This window comes from Theobroma cacao, chromosome 7 (genome assembly GCF_053813885.1).
Source record: "Theobroma cacao isolate CCN51 chromosome 7, ASM5381388v1, whole genome shotgun sequence".
NCBI lineage: Eukaryota > Viridiplantae > Streptophyta > Magnoliopsida > Malvales > Malvaceae > Theobroma > Theobroma cacao.
The window spans coordinates 7,822,013-7,844,089 of NC_142645.1; the positions used below are offsets into that span (position 1 = coordinate 7,822,013).

At 33.8% G+C, this 22,077-nt stretch overlaps 1 pseudogene; it reads right to left on the bottom strand.

Moving 5' to 3' along the window:
* Nucleotides 1–13,611: 13,611 nt before the first annotated feature.
* Nucleotides 13,612–16,073, bottom strand: LOC148761597 (receptor like protein 27-like; annotated as a pseudogene).
* Between the last annotated feature and the right edge of the window lie 6,004 nt (nucleotides 16,074–22,077).

Genomic DNA, 22,077 nt, shown 5'->3' on the forward strand with positions numbered 1-22,077 from the left:
TCAAGTAGAAAAAATTTATTGATTGTGTTGAGAAATTTCAACAGCCCAAGGGTTAGGGCGTGGAATCAAAACTAAATTAATGGAATAAAAACGAAAAAGTGTTGGTGCCATGCTAGCATGAATTGAGCGCCGCTGAATCCTATCCCATTTGATGTCTATTTTTATTTTAAGGTCTAATGCCGTGTTTATTGAAAGAAAAAGTGTTGACTGGTTCCTATTGGAGGGCACACTTTGAAACTCAATCCCCTTCATGGACTTGTTTTTTCTAAAGATTGGGCGTAGTCTTTACTCAGTAAAGTTAATTAATTATTACATGAACCCTTAGCCCACTTTAATTCCTTTTCTTACGTATGAAATATATATATATATATATAATCTTTGATTATCTAATTCAATAATAAATATAAAAAGTGTAAAAAAGTACTACTTTGGGATCAATCCCAACCAGAGAACATTATTCTTCTCTCCCTCTGGGGTCGATCTGACAATGCAATAAAACATCATTATTTTATCGAATTATTTCAAAACATAGCATTATTCAACTATTCAATTTTAATCCATTTATTTATTATTCTATTTCTCAACAAACCATAATTGTCCATTTTTATTCAATTTTTTCATAGGGATTAAATCACCTATAATTATTTTTACTTAGATACTATAGTATTTAATATAATACTAAATAATTAAGATCCATTAAAAAATATATATATAAAATAAGAAATAAATTTTTCACATATGAAAATTTCTCCCTTCTTTTAATTTTCACTTAACAAACTAATCAATAAAACAATATGATAAGAAATGTGCTCGAATTCGACCTCATGCTCAAATATGAAAATATTCAATAAATTAATAATATAACGTAGCAGAATAATAAATTAGTATTTAATCAGAGAAACAGCTGAATCCTACATGATTAATGTTTGTGGTTTTCATGTAATTTTCTAATTAATTATGAACATTAATAAGTTTAAGAGTTACATATCTTATTCCAGATATCGTAATCAAAAGTCAATTAAATCAAAGTCTTTGCTTATTCACTTTTAGGATTTGTCAAATCTATAGCCACCTATGTGTTTGGCCTCTAATAGTAATCCATACAATGACCAAATAAGACCTTCTCAAAGGTAAGATTTTTACTTGTGCTAGCAAGTTTTGTTTCTAAAACAAAGAGACCAAAATTCTTGCCGAATCTTATTTTTTTTAGACAAAGAAAACTATTTTTTTCTTATTTTATGAAACGGCTGAGAAATGGTTGGAGGTTTAGAGTTTTAGTTTGCTAATATAACATATTTATATTGCTAAATTAAGTTGTAGCCCTAAATATCATAGTTGTATTTTAATTTAATTAAGCTTTTGTGAACTTAATTAATTTTTCACTTTATTTTGATCTTTTCAATTAAGTCTAACTTAATTAATTATCTTTATTTAATTTCAATCATGTCACTTAATATGTGTGACCCATTAAGCTTCTAACATATTGACAATAAATTTAAATCCTAATCAAATATTAATTTGATAATTGATTTATATTTATAGATTATGGCAACATCTAGCAATACATCATGACTACCCATATATTAAGAGAGTCAATTAAAGAATTTAACAAAGCTCTTCAGTGATAAGCCTCTTAGTGCAATACGATCCTTCCATCAAATATCTTAGATATGTCATAAAGCATGGCTCAATGTTTACTTATAACATTCCATATTAGTTCTCATAATTAATTCATAACTAACTTAATGAATTTGGGAAACTAATTTTTCTCAAATTCATCATGCTTTGGTCAAATATTTTATACAAGTTAATCAAGAATTGAAAACAAGTGAGATACATCCCCTCGTATCACTTGGGGTGATGAATCCTATCTTGAGTATTCATTCACCTTCACATGCTTCATGGCATACCTAAAAACACTGTTTAAGCATCTAGTCACCTCAAGACCCATAGAGATGAAATCAAAATATGTCATTTTCCATACAAAATGACCTAGTGTCTCAAGTTTAAGGACTAGTTGCACAACTATCATGTGAGAACATATTCCATAAACAATTGAGTAAAATACCAAATGGAATTCTCATAGCAGGTCATGCTCAGTGAACTTGTTCTTTAACAAGCACCCACATGTTATCCTCAAGTATCCCATATTATTTAATATATGAGATCGATTGCTTACTTTCCAAGTAAGGAGGCTTAACATGTACCAGTCTTTAAGCATTGTCAATGCCTTGTCTTGGCAATACAATGACCATGAACAATTTTAGGAATATGACTTTGATGCATAGTGATCTCATAATTGTAACAACTTTACAATTTTCTTACAAGGCCTTTATGTTGCATGGGTTTCATCCAATTAGTACTTAATAACTCATTATTATTGAATTAACATGAAAGACAACCTCTATCACATATAGTTATGCGATTAAGTATAAATTAAATGACAATCTATATTCCTTGACCAATCCAATTGACTCAAGGGTATATACCAACAAAATGAATAAATAAAAAGAGTTAATTTTTATGGTGTCGTGGTTAAAAATTATGAAGATGGAAAACCTTTTGAAGATGGTGCTGATGAAAAATATTTTTTACTATATGATCTAAACAATATAAAATATTTTTGGCAGTTTATCCTTGATTTGACAATTTTAGACACAACACAAGAAGACATGGAGTTAATCATATTTGAGTTTAGTTTTATCGTGTTTCTTGTCGTAATCTTGTCGAATACAATTAAAACGTTTAAACTCATTTAATTAATTGTATTAATCATGTTATTATGTCTAACCTTTATAAGTGGACATGTTTATCAACCTACTTAATTTAGTAGTAAGAAACTATTTTATTAGGATAATGGATTTTATGGATTGTATTTATGTAGAATTTCATTATATTTGATGATATTATTATCTTATTATAATTTTTTATGATTATTGATTTTAAATTTGAATAATAAAATTATATTTAAATTATAGGCCTTTAATTTAATCGTATATTAATCTTGTTACGTGTTAAAAATTGAATCGTATTAATTATTTTATAGTGTTTTTAATTATGTTGTGTCATATAAAACTTAAAACTCGACACGTTTAATAAACGTGTTAACCGTATCGAGTCATGTTATATGTTTATTATATGTATCTGTATATGTGTTTCAAATCCTAACACTGATTAGTTAATCATATTGTATTCATATTTACGCATAAAATTGTTAATATTCTATATTTACACAATACAATTAAAATACAGAAATATGAATTATCAAGTCCAATATATCTAAACAAATTATTTTTTAATCATGTCATGACGTATAAAACTTAAAACTCGACACGTTTAGTAAATTTGCTAATTATGTCGAGTCATAGTACACGATTATTATACGTATTTGTATATGTGTTTTAGATGCTAATACCGATTAGTTAATCGTGTCATATTCGTATTTACTTATAAAATTGTTAATATTCTACAATATAATTAAGATACAGAGACACGAATTGTCAAATCGAATTTATCTAAAAAAATTATTTTTCGATTACCAAATGAACTTTAATTACTTGCCACATGAAACTGACAAATATGCTAAGAAAAACCAATCTAATGATTTATAGATTGTTATTGATATGTGACTCATGCTAATAGTAATTTTTGAGCATTCAAACCAAGAGGAAGAAATGAAGATAGTGACAGAAGATGAGGAGGGGGAATTCAGAAAGGAAATTAAACAAGAAGGGCAAATTACCTTGTTAGAAAGAAAAGGCATGAAGCGTTGTATGCATACATGTTAAAATCGTACCATATAGACTTGTCTGCATAGACTCTTAACCTGAGCTAGTTAAGGGTCATTGTATAGCTTTTGGGAGTGAAGAGTGAAGACTACGCCAACTCTTTACTTTTCTTGAATGACGTATAAGTAAGGGTTCAATGTGTGCCCTTAAATGCTGACTGTAAATAAAAATGTAATTAAGTATTTAATTCAATGATAGATATATAAACAGTAAACACAGTAAAGAGAGAAATGCACAGAGCCTATTGGTGTAAGTATGAGATTAATGCATCAAATTGAAAACGAAAAGCCAAGTATAACAGCGTTTGCATAGGAGTAGAAAATGTCAACCACTGCCCGACCCCTCAAAAGTGAGTTGGAATGAGGTTGATGCTAATAGTGTCCAATACAACATATACTTTCATTTATAAAGTGTAAAATATATAAATACAACATTTTCTTAATAGAAAACAAGCACAATTATTTATTTTGTGATGATGAATGTTGATGTAGAACATTATTTTACACAACCTGAAGAACATAAAAATGAGGAACATAAGGAGAGTCCAATGATGATCCAAACCTGTAAGTTGGCTGAGGGACAAGTGAGGGAGTTGAACTTAAAAATCAGTTGTGGTTGAGGCTGAGGGACATGAGAAGTGAACTACGTATTGGAGAAGTGGGGACATGAAGGTGTTAGAATGGAAAGCATGAAGGTCGTTGAATCCTATCCCATTAGAGACGTTAGTAGGATTTGCATATTTTTCTTGAATTCTCATTTGATGTTACTTGGATAATGTTCAAGCAAGAACATGAGTGCAAGGGATGTCATTATGCAAGAATATATATAAACTTTACTTTTATCAATTGATTGAAGTAATTTTTTAAATATGGAAATATATGCACTTAATTATATTGAGCCAAATACTCAATATGCAATTTTTTTTCAATCTAGACACTATGTTCTTATTTTGACAATCTGTTAAAGTGGACTTTGAGACAGAGAGATGATAATTGAAGTAAGCATTTAATTTTCGTTCCTGTTTATTAACAAAAAATTAAAGTAAACTTCATATTTTAGTTATATAATTTTTTTAAAAATTAAAAAATAAAAATCAGATAATTTAACTGAAATTCTCCCTAAAAGGCCCCTATTTTTTGAAGTTTTTCAGTTTTACATCTAAAATTAATCCAAAATTTTATGTTCAATTTTCCTAGCATAAAAACGCAGGCTCAAAATCATTTTCGTATGTACTATTTAACTCACATGAGGTGATAAAAAAAATAAAAAATTCATTGAAGAATTCAAGATTGGAATCTATAAAATTGGGTCAAGCCAGTGGGCCACCCGACCCATGGATAAGAATTCAATCCCTTTCATACAGTTGTTTCTCAATAGATTGGACGTAGTCTTCACTCAACAAAGTTAATTAATTGTCATATGAACCCTTAGCTCTTAGCTCACGTTAATCCCTTTTCTTACGTATGAAAAAAAAAAAAAAATATATATATATATATATGTAATTTTTGAATAATTAATTCAACAATAAGGATCAAATCTATACTTCAACCCTTTTATCCTTATTCTTTCCGTGCATAACAAAAAATTATTAAAGAGACCATTTTTATTATGCCATCCATAAATTTGATAAAATCTTATACAAAATATAGATTCATGCATGCTCACACGACAACTTTTGATTACTTATTGCATCAAGCTGAAATATGAGATTAGAAGAACCTATCTAAAAATTTAATTTAATGATGCTTATTGATGTATGACTGATGCTCATGTAATTTTTAAGCATTGAAATCAAGAGGAAGAAATGAAAAGGGAAATAGTGACAGAAGATGAAGAGAGGCAATTCATAAAGGAATATCAAACAAGATGGGCAAATGCCGTGTTACAAAGGAAAGGCTTGAAGCGCCTTGACTGTTGTCTGCATGCATGTTAAAATCATACCATAAATACTTTTGTCTCCATTGACCCTTAACAACTTGAGCAAAGGGTCATTGTATAGCTTTCGAGAGTGAAGACTACGCCCAGTCTTTTGAGAAAAAAAAAAACTGTCCTTGAATGACTTTTAAATAGGTGATTCAATGTGTGCCCTCAAATGTATTTAAGTATTTAATTTAATAATAATTATATAAACAAGAAACGCAGTAAAGAGAGAAATGCACAAAGCCTAGTGGTGTAAGTATGAGATTACTGCATCAACTTGAAAATGGAAAGCCAAGTATAACAGTGTTTGTATAGGAGTAGAAAATGTCAACCCCTGCCCGACCCATCAAAAATGAGTTAGAATAAGGTTGATGCTAATACAGTACCCAATAATTTAATAATTTAATTGTTTTGAAAACATGAGTTATTGAAATATTATTGAATGATTTATATAAATATATTAAAATCAATGCTTGATGCAGTATACGTACCCATACTTATTAACATTCCATAACTGGTAACATACAGAGGCAACCCAATAAGATCAAAGGTTTAAAGTGAAATATTCAAATGGAGCTTTTGTTAATTGAAATTAAAAAAATTATTAAAATTTTATTCTTCTAGCTTTTTTGAGATGCAAAATTTTTAATTAAACTTTTATAATGAAATTTTTCTAATATTTTTTTTCAATTAATAATATAACCAATCCATTTAATCTTTCTTGAGATATTATTGATCTTAAATAAGATTTTATTAATTTTAGTTTTGAAAAACTTCTTTCTCCTGAAGCAACACTTATTGAAATTGTTAATATTATTCTAAAAGCAATATATACATTTAGAAAAGAATCGAGTCTTCTTATATGATTAAGTATGTCAATTGGACTGTTTTCTTCTTGTATAATTTCTTTTAAAATTTTTAATTCTGAAAATAAATCGAAACCATCAATGTCAGAATAGTTATTATATTTTAAAGAACATTCAAGATTAAGGCAATTTTCTTTCAAATGAGGCTCACAGCTTTATGAAGATAATAAAAGACTAGATTTGTTGTGTATTTTTTGGAGAAAAATTAAAATTAAAGAAAGAAAGAGCAAATGAAAAAGGAAGATTTCAAAAGTAGATATTATACATTAAAAAAATAATTGATTTTATATATAGAAAAAAAATAGTTGTTGGAAATCATTAAATGCGTTGATTGAAAATAAGAGAAATAAGTGAGAAAAAAATAGTTGTTGGAGATTATTAAATACATATGACTGTTAGTTTATTGAAAATGAGAGAATATAGTTAAGAATTAATAGCATTTTAGAAATAAGAAAGTAATAGAAAATTGAGATTTATTAGGCACATAATTAAAAAAGTGAAAGAACAAATAATTTTATTAATTATTTTTTACTTTTATAATTTTTTAATTTTTATATATTTTTAATATAATTAATTATATTATAATTATTATAAATTATAAATTTTCTCTAAAATTGAGGCCTCCCTAAATTGAGGGCCTAAAGCCCTTGCTTGGGTGGCTTCACCCAAGGGCCAGCCTTGGTAACATATCCAAAATATACATAAATCTAATGCTTTACTTCTCCATTACATAAACAAGCAAGGTTCTTGCCATGTTCCAGAACAACTATTACACATTTAATCAAAGACTCACCTATATATCAGACCCATCAAAAGGAGTAATTACATCAGGTATGACAACACAGTTTTCCTTTGAGCCTATATCTTGTGTCACATTTTTCTTAACTTTATGATGCAATCCTAGATATTAAACAAATGAGTTCATTTTCAACCGCGATTTAATTCTAACTGACATCAACCTAATAACTTTAGATCCAACTCATGTTAACATAAGAAGACTTCATTCGACTCATCAGTTAAAAAGGCACATTCAATACAAAACACACCAATTTTGTTCATTTCACTTTGCACTTTCTACAATTGTATCATTCATTGAAGATAAAATTAAAAAACTAAACACATAAATAAATCCAACAATATTCAATAAATTGAAATTCATCAAGCTACAATTTTTATTGTTGCTTCTACTACTTGCTTCTAGAAGCTAAACATGCAAAAAGCAATAATTTTTTGAAGAATTAAAAATAAAAATGTAACTTATTTAGATAAGGAAATGCATAATTATACTTTTGTAGACACCCATTCAAAATTAACCAAAAAAAATAAATAATAATATAATATAATAAAAAAAAAGAAGGGGCTGAAGCACGTTGTAGTACCCTGTACTTTGATATGGTGGCTAATAAAGTTTACGGATGCCAATTGAGGTTGATTACTAAGTTAAAAGCGTAATTCAGAAGTGAACCTATGAAATCTCGACCTCTATAAACTTAACTAGAAGTAGACGCGATAATGAGGACCAGGGGTAATTTCATAATTTCTCTTGGTAGGCTCCTACGAGTGGGTTTTTTTTATGCTATTAAGGTCTATATAGGCCTAAGGAATGAATAAATGATGTTTATGATGGTAAATAAATGAGGAAAATAAAAATAATGATAATTTCCACGGTAGGGGCAAAATGGTCATTTTGCACATCAAGTCAAAATTTTAAGTTTTTTTAAACCCGAGTAGTTTAGATCATTATGGACCTTGTCCCAGTGTCAAAAGAATAAAAAGATTGCACAAAGGATAGGAAGAAGACAAAATGACCTTGTTAAGGGCATTTTGGTAATTACGTGATAAAATGGATAAACATAAGGCATAAATATCTAAGTTTCTAGCAAGTTCTTCAAATTTCCAACAACTTTTTCTTCTTCTTCTTCCTTTCTCATGTTTTCTTACCTTCCATGGGAGCTTGCTTTGAAATCTCCATAGATTTTCTCACGTTAACCCCAATTTTCATGCTTTTGTGCACCTTTTCGCAAAGTCCTTTGTGCTCTCTTACTCTTTTACCTTAAAACCCTCAAAAGCCTTTCCTTAATACTTCTCTCACTAGTTGGACATTCTAGAGAGAGAAAGAGAGAGATTTTTCATAAGAATTCGAAAGCTTTTGAAAAGGAATTCGATTACAAAGCTACCAAGGTGAGTAATGAAACTGAGTTGATTTTTTTTTAGTTGTTGAGAATGGCTAGTGGCTAGAATTGTGAGTGTTTTGTAGTTGGTCTATTCATTTTAGTGTGACTAGAATGGTGAAAATAGATAGCCACTTACTGGTAGTTGGAAGCTAGCTAGGAATAACTAGTAGAACATAATTTAGGAGATAGCTTTTAGAAATATGGTTATGTGGATTAAGTTGATTTGTGATGCTATTGTGCGTGTATAGGTTCCAACAAGGCCTCACATGTCCATTTGGAGTGTTAGTTGAGGTTAGAGTCAAGCAAAAGAAACAATAAGACCGGTGAGTGAACTTGCATTTCAAAGTATTTTTGGGAATGTGAATGTGTTTGCACAAGACATTAAATGATTTTATCAAACTTTTCTTAAAAATGGGTGCCTTGGGAACAAGCCCTTGATAATTATCTTTGTGTTGTGATATGTGGCTATTATGGATTCATATACTGCTATATTATGTTGATATATATATATATATATACACGTATGAATATATTATTGTGTAATGATATTGACTCGGCTATGTGCGAGTAGGGAGTGCGCATAAGCCGATGATGACCTGGTTATGTGCGAGTAAGGAGTGCGCATAACCCGGTGATGACACGGTTATATGCGAGTAGGGAGTACGCATAACCCGGTGATGACCCAGCCATGTGCGAGTAGGGAGTGTGCATGAGCTGATAATGATGGGATGGTGTGCATGATGATGTTGGGTATATATAAATATACATATGTAAATATGTGTGTTATAGGAAGTTTATGAGTAAAGGTATATGGTTTTGCATATGTGAATCTTACATGTTGAACTTTGAAAGTTGCTGAGTATTGTCAAATTAGTGTTCATTGCAACAAGGAATTTGGCTGTAGCGAAATGGATTCTCGTTGCAGCTAGAAATTCTTAGTGGTGGTGCAGTGCTGTCATTTTGACAGCAATTTTGACCACCTTTTGATCAGAACTAGGCAAAGTGGTAAACACTAAAGTCGTAGCCCTACCTCTTAGCTTTCTAATGACCTAACAAGCATGTCAATTGGACCTATGTAGTGGAAGATATACTTGAAAAACTGAACCATATGCAAACCAAGAATGCCTTTTGCTGAAGTGAGAAACGTGCTGTCACGTTGTTACCTTGCTCGGGTTCTGATATAATTTCCTTCACTCCCTTATCTTCATGATTGAGCATGGGTCTTTGCAATACTAAGAGTCCATTGATCAATGTCCAAAACAAGGGGATTTAAGAAAGAAATTAAACCAAATTGCATTGTTTTCAAAACAAGTGCATCATGATTTCCAAATTCTTCCTATTGATTGCTTGTTCTCTTATTATGTTCACTCACTGAGTTTTATGCTCACATTTTTAAAATTCATGTTTTCAAATTTGGAGGTAATTGGAACCTAGTTTGAGTTGCACACATATGCTTGTCTTCTTGGTAAGTACTATGGCATCTCAATAGCTGCACCTTCACTATGGTCACTCCGCTGGAAGTCTAGAGTCCTTTTCGTTGAACATATATACATTGATGTAAATTGTTAAGATATATATATCTTAAGCAATAGACGTTTATGTTGATTAATGTTGCCACTACGAGATGGCACGAATGACATTATTTGAATCATAAATGTGAACATTTGGTTTTGATGGAAAAGTATTGAAATACTTGTTGATAAAATTATGGAATACGGTTGTAAGAACGAGTGATGAAATCGGTGAATAGAGTCACATAAATAGGCTTACTTGGGCTTAGTGGGCTATGCCCATTGGGCCCATGCGCCAGTCATGGCTCTAAAATTTGAGCTGTGACACACGCTTGGTCTCCGTTTTCAACAAAATACAGAGCATTAAATGCTCCTCCGGTGGTCGAGATTTGAAGATCATTTCCAGCGGATTTGCTATTGACTTGAAGGCCACCCATCCGAGATTCATGTTGAATAGAGCATGATTACCTCCTCTGGTTGTCCAAAAATTTGGACAACCAAGTTCTATAAGAACCCTAAAATTCTGAGGCTGGAGAGATCTTGAAGGCTAGAAAACATAGCAAAAAAAACAATCAGAGAGAAAACGATCCAAAAAACCCAATTTTTCAAAACAAAAAAAAAACACAAAAACCACCAAAAATCCTAAACCTCTAGCAGTTGGAACCACAACCCACAACAATACAAAAAATCAAAAATCAAAAAAATAAATACAAAAAAACACAAAAGAGAAAAAAAAAATGAGAGGGGTAGTGGGTAGTGAGGGATTGGTGTTTTTGGGCTTTCTAGGGACGGTCTGGATCTTTAGAGGGCCAGCTAAAGGAGAGTGGAAGCCAAGATTTTTCGGTTTGGTATATCGGTCATCGGCAAAGGGGGTAAGAGGTCTGGTCTAGGTAGAGAAATGGAGGTTTTGGGGTCTAGGTCCATCGATCAGCGATGGTAGGGAGAGTATAGGAGAGGGTGCAGCTGTCGGAGTAAAGGAAAAGAGGGAATCTTTGGGTGCGGTACTAGTAAGAAAAGAGGAGGTTCTTGGGTGCGTCGCCAGTAGGAGAGGAAAGAGGGGTTATCGCTAGTCAGTTAGAAAGGCAAAAGAGGAAGGTTTTGAGTGAGGAAAGAGAGCTGGTGAAAGAGCAGAGGAAAATAATTAGATAAAAAGAGGAGAGTTGCTGCTGGAGCTCCAGATTGGAGTGTTTTAGGAAGCACGGTGGGCTGAGGACACGGGCTTGGGTGCTTCCAAACAAATCAATTATTTTGGGTTTTTGTCCAAGCCCAAACAAGGTAAGATCTTTTCTTTTATTGTTTACATGGACATATTAACTGACCCAATATTGAGTTGGGAAGTATTGGAAGTTGAAAATAATTTATAAATAGGATGATTTTTGCTAAATAGAGTATACATAAATAAAAAGTAAATCTATAAATCAAAATACCTTGTGAGGATATATTTAGTTAAGGTAAGAATATATATAATAAATAGATAAATATAATAGATAAAAATTAGATACATGATAAAAATTATAAAAAAAATGAAATGATTATTTTGAGTTATCCAATAATAGAATTTCACCTTAAAAAAAGGCAAAGAGTTGCCTCTTTAGGGTGGATTTCTTGGGTGTGGAGTTCGAGACGGATTTTCACCCAAGCGTCGGGATAAATCCGGATTCTATACTCCAAAACCTATTAACTCAAATAATCGTTGTTAAAAAATAATATATATTAAAAAATAAATTTACATAAAGTTCAAGACAGATTCTCACCGAAGCATCAGAATGAATCCGAATTCTATACTCTAATACCCATTAACTCAAATAATCATTGTAAAAAAATAATATACATTAAAAAATATATATAATAATAAACAATAATAAATATATGAACAAGGTAATAAATCATCTTAAGCTATTAAACATATAATTGAATGAATTACGAACCAACTAAACTAATAAATGTGTTCATGTAGATATCATCATTTTATCTTGTCATAAGCATGCCACATCTATCTTATCAATGGGGTGGGAATTACGATGATGGGATTTTCTCAGAGAACTCGTGGAGACGAGTTCTTATCGAGGATATCCCTAGGTGAGGAAAACTTCGAAACTTCACCAAAGTGTTGGGATAGTCTACGAATGATTTTTCAATAAAATATTACTGACCCCATCATTTAAAATTGAACAAGTCATAACATAATTTTATGATTGCATCATGCGCACCCACGAAACCGAATAAAAGACTCAATCAGCTAATAAGCAAAGATTAAGGAAACATAGGAATAAAATCAATGTGGGCTACAATAGGATAACTTAAGATTAAATGGTACCGTTCGTGGAATGGGAGCCACGGAGGTGCTAACCCTTCTCTGTGCGTAACCGCACTCTCGAACCCATCTCTAAAAATCGTAGATTAGTTCTCGTTCTTTTGACGGATATAAAATTAGTTTAAGATTTCGTCTATTAGAACCGAGTTACTAGGTGACCAATCGCACCTAGAAAAGACGATTGGTGGCAACTTCTAGTTATTTTATTTTCGCCTACGTCTAGCAGTCGGGTTCCTAGACCCGGCATGTTACGACACTTTTATATGAAGTAATTAACATTATATTCCAGTCAATGTTCATTTAATCAATTACATAATTTTGCTATAAAGCAACCTCCAAAGCAAATAGCAATAACAACCAAACCAAGATGAATCAAAAAAGACATCAAAGAAAAGGAAAAATTACCTGTCTATGAATCAAATCACCACGCAAGAGTAAACCAACATGAACCCTCAAGAGGTCCCAACTGCAATCACTTTAATCTCATCGAAAAGTCTTCGCAGACGATGCAGCCAACATCCGTCAAAGTGATGGTGGCTCTGCTTCGACATTGGCACCAGGCTTTCGGCTCTTGTCTCCTGGCAACTGAGATTACGGATCGGAAAGGAAAGTTGGTGACTTATTGTGGGGTCCATGTGTAAAGTAGCAAACAAAATTCAAAAAATTAATTAAAAAAAGAGTAAAAAAAGCATTGGAACATTTTTATTTAGTCTTGCAAATTACAACATTTTCAATACAAATCCTAAATTTAGAAAAAAAATTCTTCAAAACTAGTCTTTTCCATATAAAACTTCAGTTAAAAGCTGCTGAACATGAAACGCAAATTATCCACTAAGAACATGTAGAATTGTTCAAACCACTGCCATGGAAAAGCCAGATGGTAGAGAAGCAGGGTGCATTAGATTCAGTACGAAAGCCACCCTGACAAGTAGAAAAAAAGAAAGGAAAAATCAATTGTAGATTACAAAAGCAATAAGAACTTTGTTGTAATTCTACTTTGGCAAAAAAAACTCACCTATGCATGATGTGGATGTAGTGCTAGTTTCGTCTTCCTCTGTTTCTGCGAATCCACTTAGTAACATTGTTTTGCCAATCTCTCTCAACCATTCTGATAACCACCATGGTCTTCCTGTTGTGAACACAATGTATCCCATGCTCAATCCTAACACCACTCCACATCCATAGCCCATCATTACAACTTTCCAAATAAAGGCTATTTCAAAACCTTCATCTTCCTTAGGCATTGGTACCGGCAGTTTTGGCTCCTCATCGTTGCCACATTGCTTTGACAGTGGGAGGCCACACAATCTCAAGTTTCTGCTATAAGAATCATTCTCAAAAGTATCAAATTGCTTCCCATGGGGAATTGGTCCCACAAGAGCATTTTGTGAAAGATTTGACACTGCAAGGAATGTCAGATTCGTCAATTGGGAAGGAATTCTACCACCAAGCTTGTTTGACGAGAGATCTAATGATTCAAGTGCAATCGTGTTTCCGAAAGATGGTGGGATAGGACCAGTCAAGTTGTTGTTAGACAAGTTGAGTGCTTGGAGCAAAATAAGTTCTCCGAGTTCCTCAGGAATTTATCCACTGAATAAATTGTTCGAAAAGTCTAGGGATGTAAAAATGATTAAGGTTTTCACCAACTCAATCTCCATTCTTTTTGTTGTTATATTTACAGCAGTTTGGTGATAGTCATAAGCATACATAATTTGAGCATTCGGATTCTTGTACAAGAATGACTCCGACGATCTGTCTTTAGGTACATCTTTCATTGCTCTCAAATTGTGAAAGAATTTTGCTGGCAAGGGGCCAAAGAGCTCATTGTGTGAGAGATCAATTATTTGCAATGCAGAAAAGTTAGAAGAAGCTATAGAATTGGGCATCGGACCATGCAATCTATTGGATCGCAAAATAAGAACTCGCAACCTTGGCAGTGAACTTAACCAATAGGGAAAGGTATCAGTTAACTTGTTGTTCCTTAAATTCAAAACTTCAAAAGAACTACAATTTGCCAAGGATCGCGGCGGTAATCCTTCCAATTGATTGTCATTGAGGAGAAGATTTTTCAACATATTATTTGTAAAAGAATCAGGGACTTCGCCATAAAAATTATTCATCTCCGAATTCATGATCGTGAGAGCATAGCTGAAATTTTCAAGACAATCTGGAATAGTTCCAATCAAGTTATTTCTAGATAAATCAAGAACCATAAGTGAACTCCAACTGCAAATCAATTGAGGGATATTTTCGATCAATTTATTCTTCGAAATTAAGAATACAACCAAAACTTGTGTTAGATTTAGAATTTGAAGATTCAAGCACGTTGAGAGAATTGGCCCTTGAAGCATGTTGGACTGAAGGTCAAGAACTTGAATTTTCTTTCCGGCTGGAAATTGCTCCAAGGTGGTCAGAAAGTTGTAAGAAAGGTTCAACACACTCAATCGTTCCCACCCTTCTGCTTCCCATTTGGAAATTCTACCATGAATCTTGTTATTGGAAAGATCTAAAAGCTCCAAATTTGATGTTCGAAAGAAACCTGGGAACTGTCTTATGCTACAAGAAGAGAATGACACTTTAACAAGTTGAGGGAAGGAATAGTTAACATCATTGCCGCTTGTGCTTAAAGATAGTAAACTATTATTTGAAAGATGAAGATCCGTAAGATTTTTGAGTTTTGCAAGCATATTTGACTTGATGACACCACTCAAGTTGTTTGAGGAATGATCAAGCGTTTCAAGGCTCACAAGATCAAAAAAGGAATTTGGTATTGATCCATGAATGTCATTAGAACTCAAATCAATATATTCAAGAGAATTAGGCTTCTGAATTTGGTCAATTGGACCAGTGAGCTTGTTATAGCTGAGATCTAACCTTCTCAAAGATAGCAAAGTAAACAGCCAAGATGGTACTCTACCACTTATAAGGTTATTGGATATGCTAATATCTTCTAGCAATTGAAGCTCACTAACATGATTTGGTAGGGAACCTTCTAATCGATTATGTGACAAATCCAGGTGGGTAAGTTCTGTGAGGTTGAACATAGTTGTTGGAAGTTGACCACAAAAATTGCAGAAAGAAAATGACAAAAAAGTCAATTTATTAAGGTTTCCAAAAGTATCAGGAATCTGTCCTCCAAAATCATTTCTTGAAAAATCTAGAAAGATGATTTGAGTGAGATTTCCAAATGATGCGGGAATTGACCCTCTAAAACGGCAAAAGGAAAGGTCCAACAACTTAATGGCATTACTCAAGTCTGTCTTAGGGAGATAACCCGTGAGATTTTGATTCCAACCTAAATCTATGTGCTGGAGGTATGGAAGGCTAAACACTTCACTTGAAAGTTCTCCATCTAGTTCACAATCAGTAAGACTCAAGCTTTCCAGAGATGGAGTCAAGTTCATAAAGGAAGGAATTGCAGCATCAGACATATCTACAGAGTCAATGATAAAGTTTCTTAATTTAGTTAAGTTGCGTGCAAGCATGTCAAAACCTTGACTATCAAATCTCAAGTTGAGATAACCATTCCTTGAAAGATCGAGTGAAACCAATTTTGACAGGAGACTGATTTCATATGGGATTAAGTCACATAATGAATTAGAACAGAGATTAAGATGGGTCAAACTCACAGATTGATGAAATAACTCCGAAGAGATAGAGCCATTGAAATTGTTGTGAGCAAGGTTGAGTCGTTAGAGTTCTTGAAGGTGGAAGAGGCTGCTGTTTTCAAGAAGAGAGCCATGAAGGTTGTTGGAACTAAGATCGAGCCATTGAAGTCTTTGAAGATGGAAGAGGCTGCTGTTCACAGGGAGAGTGTCGTTAAGGCAACTGTTACTAAGGTCGATGCCAATGACATGATCCGTCCCCATGTTGCAACTGACTCCATCCCATGAACAACAATCCGTGCTTTCATTCCAAGAATTTGTCCTTGGGTAATCATCACAATAATCATCCAGAGAAGTGGTGTTTTTGAATTCAAGCAAGGCAGCTCTCTGTTCTTGGAGGCAGAAATGAGCTGAATGAAGAGAAGAGGAAGGGAAACTCAATGAACAATGGAGCTGGAAATACAAGAGCGCTAAAAGCGGGCAAAGGATTTGGAACAACAACCTAAATACCTTTCCCATATTTTCTCGAGAAAAAGGAAAGTATGAAACAAGGGTTGTCGGAAAGGGGCAATGTTAGGGAGGGTATCATAAAACCTGTCAACTTCCCATGTTCGTTTCTGAATATCTACGCACCAAATTGCTCAGTGGAAAGAGCTAGTCTATGGGTTGAAATTTTAGAGCTTAAAAGTCAAATAACGGGGCCTTTGTGTGTTTGTGGTGACTTTAATATCATCAAGACTGTTGATGAGAAAATAGTAGACAACTTGGATCTCACTGGTATGGCTCAATTCTCTGATTTTATCAATGATATGAATCTTATTGATATTCCCCTTTCTGGAGGGTTGTTTACGTGGATAGATAATAGGGAGGCCCCAACCAAATGCCGCCTCGATCGTTTTCTTATCAGCAGCGAGATTATCCTCAGCTTCCCTACGATTTTACAGAAGGTACTCCCAAGATCCCTCTCTGACCATAATCCCATCACACTCATTGTTGACCAAAGGAATTGGGGTCCAAAACCCTTTCGACTATTTTCCCACTGGCTCGAAAATAAGGAATTTGTCGCTTTCTTGAAAAGCACATGGGATCTGATCAATTAAGAAAATAGTGGCTTTGGTGGTCTTTTTGGAAAAATGAAGAGGCTTAAACTCTCAGTGAAAGCTTGGCAACAACAACATCATGCTGAAGATGGGAAAATGATCACCATCCTTGAGAACGACATTGATACCCTAGAAAAAGAAGCAGAAAAGAGGGAACTCTCTGTACCTGAAAAAGCCAACCACACCAACCTTAAATCAAAACTTTGGCACCTGTACAAACGAGAGGAGCAATCATAGTTACAAAAATCACGACTGCAATGGACTAAATTAGGTGATCGTAACACCAAGTTTTTTCACATTACAGCCTCAAACAGAAGGAGAAAGAACTCAATCCATCAGATACAGAGAAACGGGACCTTTATCTATGACCCCATCGGCATAAAAAATGAGGTACTCTATCACTTCAAAACTTTTTTTCTTAGGCAAGATACCTTCAAAATTAAAGAGTTTAATTGCCAATTTAGACAACTCAGTGCTGACCAAAATAGCAACCTTGAAGCACCTTTCACTGAGGAAGAAGTCTGTTTGGCCATTCAACAGTGTGATGGGAACAAAGCTTCTGGCCCATACGGCTTCAACATGGAGATCTTTAAGAAACAGTGGCCACTTTTCAAAGAAGAAATTCTTGCTTTTATGGAAAATTTCTACAGCACCGGGAATTTCAACAAAAATATAAATTCTTCTTTCATTACCTTGGTCTCAAAAATAAGCAGTCCTACTTTGATCTCTCACTTCAAGCCCATAAGCCTTGTAGGTTGCATCTATAAAATTTTAGCAAAAGTTCTTGCTAACAGGCTCAAAGTGGTGATCGGATCTGTCATTAGTGAAAACTAATTTGCTTTTTCCGAAGGGAAGCAGATTCTTGACTGTTACTTAATAGCTAGTGAGCTTATTGACTATATGAAAAAAACCAAACAAAGCAGTCTCATGTTCAAAGCTGATTTTGAAAAGGCTTTTGATAGTGTTGAATGGGACTACTTGGATTTAATCATGCAGCTCATGAATTTTGGTCCAAGATGGCGAGGTTGGATCAGGCAATGTGTTACTACTGCCAGCATTTCAATCCTTGTGAATGGCACCCTACTGCTCAATTTTCTGCTCAAAGAGGACTTAGGCAAGGATGTCCTCTTTCCCCGTTTCTCTTCAATATTGTTGTTGAATCTCTTAGCATCCTTCTTAACAAGGCTAATAATCTGGGAGTCTTTGAAGGAGTCAAAATTGGGAACTCTGACATTGCTATTTCTCATCTGCAATTTGCAGATGACACCTTACTTTTTTGTAGACCTCACTCTGATCATATTACAAATATTGCAAGGATTCTACGAATTTTTCAATCAGTTTCAAGGCTCAAAATCAATTTCTCTAAGAGTTGTCTAATGGGCATTGGTATCGATGATTCTCTGTTGAGTTCTTGGGCTTCAATGATCAATTGCAAGGTGGGAGCCCTCCCCACGAATTATCTCGGGTTACCGTTAGGAGCTAATCTTCGCTCAATGGGAACTTGGCAGCCCATCATTGACAAATTTAATTCAAGATTAGCTGGCTAGAAAGGACAATTTCTCTCTATGGGAGGCAGGCTTACACTTATCAACTCAGTTCTCTCAAGCGTCCCCCTCTTTTACCTCCCCATTTTTCGTCTTCCAACCATGGTCAAACAAAAACTTGAAGCTATTCAAAGAAACTTTCTCTGGTCTGGTTCTTCCGAGAAAAAAAAATTCATTATGTCAACTGGTCCACTGTTAGTAACCCAAAAACTCAAGGAGGATTGGGAATCATTGATTTAGAGCTAAAAAATAGAGCTCTTCTCAACAAATGGCTTTGAAGGTATGCAAATGAGCCTGATAGGATATGGAGGCAAGTTGTATCTGCCAAAAACAAGTTGAAACCAGATTGTTTGATTCCTATTGACAAACCTCACAAGCCTTCCTCCCTTTGGAATCACATCATGAAGCCAATGGACCCAGCAAACAAATATCATGAACTTGTAACCAAAGGGTTTGCTTACTCTCTCGGTAAAGGCACCACCATCCGCTTTTGGGAAGACTTGTGGGCTGACGACTCCACTCTGGCCACCAAATTTCCATGCATTCATGCACTGGCAATAAGCAAGAAAGCCACGATTGCTGAATTAGGAAGCTGGGTCGAAGGAAATTGGAGGTGGGATGTTAAGTTAAGAAGGCAGCCTTTTAGCTGGGAGCAAAATTAGTGGAGAGATTTCACTACCTTCATTAAGAATTTTCAACCTCACCCCACTGACAAAGATATAGTGGTGTGGAAGAAAACTACTAGTGGTCTCTACACTCCTTCCTCTTTTATTAAAGCAAGCCATGGTACCCCCCCTAGCTCTACAAGTTTTTGGAAAAATGTTTGGATTGGCTACGCTCCCCAAAAAGTTGAAACTTTCTGTTGGCAAACCCTCCATGGAAAAATAGCTGCCAAATCTGTTTTGATGCATCAGGGAGTTCTTGCGGTTGATGGCGCTAATTGCTCATTCTGCACCTCTCAACTCGAGACTCCCTTTCATGTCCTCTTTGATTACACCATTGCTTGGAAAACATGGTCTTCTTGTTGTTGCTTATGGGGTATCACTTGGGTTCAACCTGGTGATGTTTTGTCTTTTTTTAAGGCATGGTTTGAACTTCCCATGCCTACGGGCAAGAGAGATACATGGAGAATGCCCTTCTTTGCAACACTTTGGACACTTTGGCTTAGTAGAAATGAGGTTATTTTTAAAAGGAAAAGCTTCAGTCCAAACAAAATGAGAGACATCGCCCTTTTACGCCACATGCTTTGGTGTCGAAGGAAATGGGAACTTGGCCATGTTCTTGCTTACCTATGTCTCATGGAGCCTCTTTGCTCCAACATCAACACTAAAAGGAAGAACCAAAGAATGGCTACCAATTGGTCAACTCCACCACCTGGAACTCTTAAACTCAACATAGATGGCGCAGCAAAAGGCAAACCCGGACCTGCTGGTATTGGAGGAGTGATTAGGGACCACCATGGCTTCATTCGGGGAACATTCTCTGAAAACATTGGTATTGAGGACTCAAATTTTGCTGAATTTTATGCCATACGGGAAGGAATCAGCTTCTTCTTTTCATCTCCCTAGGCCGCCACTCATTCTCTAGTTGTGGAAAGCGACTCTGCCAATGCTATCAATTGGGTGCAACACCACTGCAAAGTCCCTTGGCAAATGAAAAATATTTCGAATGCCATTGAAACTTTCTTGCGTAAAAGCACAAGAATCACTTTCAAGCATGTAATGAGGGAAGCCAACAAGGTTGCAGACGGATTGGCCAAAGCAGGGGTATTAAGAGACTCAAACTTCAAAGCCTACTTTCAAAACCAACAGGGGGAGAGTACATGAACTATTCCTCCATTGCAAAGGCTTTATTATTTTGGTTAACCTTCAACTACCCCTATGTCTTTTCTTCTGAATATGATTTCTTACTGCATCCTCTGTTTGTCATGCTTTGTACCTCAATGCTGGAAGTAACAGATCTCTTTTTTTGTAATCTGCTACTCTTTTGCATGGCATTCTTGAAATGCCTTTTGTAATCTCCTCTTGCGAGATCTCTTGTGATTAATAAATACTGCCTTTCAAAAAAAAAATGTTAGGGAGGTGAAGTTGAACATGAGCTGCAGCTGAGGCCGAGGGACATAAAAACACTAGTGGACATCTCTTTTTCAAGTCAATCAACAAATCTTTTGAGTTGTTTTCCATTAATGCATCTAAAGTCAAGTCTTCTCAAATTTATTGATTGTGTTGAGAAATTTGAACAGCACAAGTGTTAATGCGTGGAATCAAAACTACATTAATGGAATAAAAGAAAAAGTGTTGGTCCCGTGTTAGAATGAAAAGCAAGAATCCTATCCCATTTTCTTATTGGGAAATGCTTATCAGACCCGAATTTCATGATCGAAATCGAAGTGGAGTAAGAAAGTTTTTTTCCTTCTTGTTTACCAAGAAAAAAGCTCAAAAGTAAGAAATTCATGTCACATGCAAGCTGTGTGCGTGACAGAATTAAAAGAAAAGCTTCAATATCATATAAAGGGTAGGATTTTGAAATAGATGGAAAATTTTGTGAGCATATTTTTCTCATCCTTCCGTCGCATTTTCACATTAAAAGTTAGAGTAGTATTATTTTTCCCAACAAAGAATAATTGACTATTTTTATTCAACTATTTCATAGGCATCATATCACCTATAATTATTGCTATTAAAATACTATAATATTTAATATAATACCAACTAATTAAGATCAATTGAAGAAAAAAAATTATATAAAATAAGACATAAATTTGTCTCCCATGAAAATTTCTCTTTTTTTTTTTTAATTTCCAATTTATGATTTATTCACTTAACAAACTAACCAATATAACAATATGATAAGAAATGAATAAATAAATAAGGTTAAATATTATTTATTAGAATATTTCTAATATTGAAAAGAAATGTTTTGAATGCATCACATAATTGATAAAATGTCTATATTTTTATGGTGTTATGTATGCAAAGAATTATCAAAGATGGAAAACTTTTGAAGATATATATGCCAGTGACGACTACTTGGTTTAAACCTGAAAATTTGTTGAACTAGTGCTTGGACTTGAGTGATTGCAAAATTCTTACAGATTAGATAAATTTTAGTAATATTAATAATAGAAATATTTAAAATATAATAAACAAATATAATTATTTAAGTAAAATACTCCCACCCTTTAAGTTTTAATCAAAATTACAAACAGGTCCATTAATTTTTGAAATGGACATTTCACCCTAAAAGTGCGAACAC